Raw genomic sequence first — 2,579 nt, forward strand, 5'->3', positions numbered from 1 at the left:
ACTCGAGCGTCTACGACATGTCGAGAGTGGTCGACCCGCGTTGAACCCTCTTAAGCTACCTAGGGCACCAAGACTGCCAGAACAGTAGCCCTCGCTATGCATGTAGCGAATCGGAATAAGAAATGAGTGGCTCGTTGAAAATAACACAGAAATAGGAATTGGCAGTGAAGAAGACCACGGAAAGCAAAGGGGAGGATGTGGTAGCTCAAGGGTAAGAATTTGGAAAATAAGAAAGAGGAGAAAAAATGCCCGCCAGGTAGGATCCGAACCCACGACCTCCAGAATACTGGTCTGGTGCGATAACCACTACGCTACCGGTGGGGCTATTTTAGCCTCCACTTTCGGGGGTATTTATGTTCAGGTGTTTTTGTTTCCTGCGCTTGGGGGTGGTAGCCAGTGCCACTCGGACTACTCCGGGTGAAGGGGACCTTCTTTTCAATGCCAGGGCCGTGACTCGAGCGTCTACGACATGTCGGGAGTGGTCGACCAGCGTTGCACCCCCTTAAGCTACCTATGGCACCAAGACTGCCAGAACGATAGCCCTCGCTATGCATGTAGCGAATCAGAATAAGAAATGATGGGCTCGTTGAAAATAAGACAAAAATAGGAATTGGCAGTCAAGAAGACCTGGGGAAGCAAAGGTGAGGATGTAGTAGCTGAATATAAATACTTTGGAAAATAAGAAAGTGGATAAAAAATGCCCGCCTGGTGGGATCCGAACCCACGACCTCCAGAATACCGGTCTGGTGTGATAGGCACTGCGCTACCGGTGGGGCTTTTTAGCCTCCACTTTCTGGGGTATTTATGTTCAGTTGTTTTTATTTCCTGTGTTTGGGGGTGGTAGCCAGCGCCACTCGGACTGCTCGGGGTGAAGCGGACCTTCTTTTCAACCCCCGGGCTGTGACTCGAGCGTCTACGACATGTCGAGAGTGGTCGACCACCGTTCAACCCTCTGAAGCTTCCTATGGCACCAAGACTGCCAGAACAGAGGCCCTCGCTCTGCATGTAGCGGATCAGAATAGGAAATGAGGGGCTCGTTGAAAATATGACAGAAATAAGAATTTGTAGTCAAAAATACCTCGGAAAGCAAAGGGGAGGATGTAGTAGCTCAAGTTTACGAATTTGCAAAATTAGAAAGTGGAGAAAAAATGCCCGCCAGGTAGGATCCGAACCCACGACCTCCAGAATACCGGTCTGGTGCGATAATCACTACGCTACTGGCGGGGCTATTTTGGCCTCTACTTTCTGGGGTATTTATGTTCAGGTTTTTTTTTTCCTGCGCTTGGGGGTGGTAGCCAGCGCCACTCGGACTACTCGGGGTGAAGCGGACCTTCTTTTCAACCCCCGGGCTGTGACTCGAGCGTCTACGACATGTCGAGAGTGGTCGACCAGCGTTGAACGGTCTTAAGCTCCCTATGGCACCAAGACTACTACAACTGAGGCCCTCGCTATGCATGTAGCGAATTAGAATTGGAAATGAAGGGCTTGTTGAAAATAAGACAAAAATAGAAATTTGCAGTCAAGAAGACCCCGGAAAGCAAAGGGGAGGATGTTGTAGCTCAATATAAAGACTTTTGAAAATAACAATGTAGAGAAAAAAGGCCCGCCAGGTGGGATCCGAACCCACGGCCTCCAGAATACCGGTCTGGTGCGATAACCACTACGCTACCGGCGGGGCTATTTTGGCCTCCACTTTCTGGGGTATTTATGTTCAGGTGTTTTTGTTTCCTGCGCCTGGAGGTGGTAGCCAGCGCCACTAGAACTACTCGGGCTGAAGGGGACCTTCTTTCCAACATCCCCTGACAGTGACTCGAGCGTCTACGACATGTCGAGAGTGGTCGACCAGCGTTGAACCCTCTTAAGCTCCCTATGGCACCAACACTGCCAGAACAGAGGCCCTCGCTATGCATGTAGCGAATCAGAATAGGAAATGAGGGGCTCGTTGAAAATAAGACAAAAATAGGAATTAGCAGTCAAGAAGACCTCGGAAAGCAAAGGGGAAGATGTAGTAGCTCAAGGTACAGAATTTGGAAAACAAGAGCGTGGAGAAAAAATGCCCGCCACGTGGGATCCGAACCCACGACTTCCAGAATACCGGTCTGGTGCGATAACCACTATGCTACCGGCGGTGCTATTTTAGCCTCCACTTTCTGGGGTATTTATGTTCAGGTGTTTTTGTTTCCTGCGCTTGTGGGTGGTAGCCAGTGCCACTCGGACTACTCCGGGTGAAGGACCTTCTTTCCAACCCCAGGGCCGTGACTCGAGCGTCTACGACATGTCGAGAGTGGTCGACCCGTGTTGAACCCTCTTAAGCTACCTATGGCACCAAAACTGCCAGAACAGTAGCCCTCGCTATGCATGTAGCGAATCGGAATAAGAAATGAGTGGCTCGTTGAAAATAACACAGAAATAGGAATTGGCAGTGAAGAAGACCACGGAAAGCAAAGGGGAGGATGTGGTACCTCAAGGGTAAGAATTTGGAAAATAAGAAAGAGGAGAAAAAATGCCCGCCAGGTAGGATCCGAACCCACGACCTCCAGAATACTGGTCTGGTGCGATAACCACTACGCTACCGGTGG

The 2,579-nt window shown here is 50.1% G+C and overlaps 2 non-coding genes across 2 annotated transcripts; both read right to left on the bottom strand.

Annotated features, from left to right (window-relative positions):
* Positions 1–248: 248 nt before the first annotated feature.
* Positions 249–321, bottom strand: Trnat-agu (transfer RNA threonine (anticodon AGU)). The gene has a single exon. It is a non-coding gene; the product is annotated as a tRNA-Thr (tRNA).
* A 2,185-nt stretch (positions 322–2,506) lies between these two features.
* Positions 2,507–2,579, bottom strand: Trnat-agu (transfer RNA threonine (anticodon AGU)). Its single transcript has one exon. It is a non-coding gene; the product is annotated as a tRNA-Thr (tRNA).

The sequence above is a fragment of the Haemaphysalis longicornis genome, unplaced genomic scaffold, assembly GCF_048455015.1.
Source record: "Haemaphysalis longicornis isolate Haplotype H1 unplaced genomic scaffold, Haemaphysalis longicornis Haplotype H1 scaffold_8, whole genome shotgun sequence".
NCBI lineage: Eukaryota > Metazoa > Arthropoda > Arachnida > Ixodida > Ixodidae > Haemaphysalis > Haemaphysalis longicornis.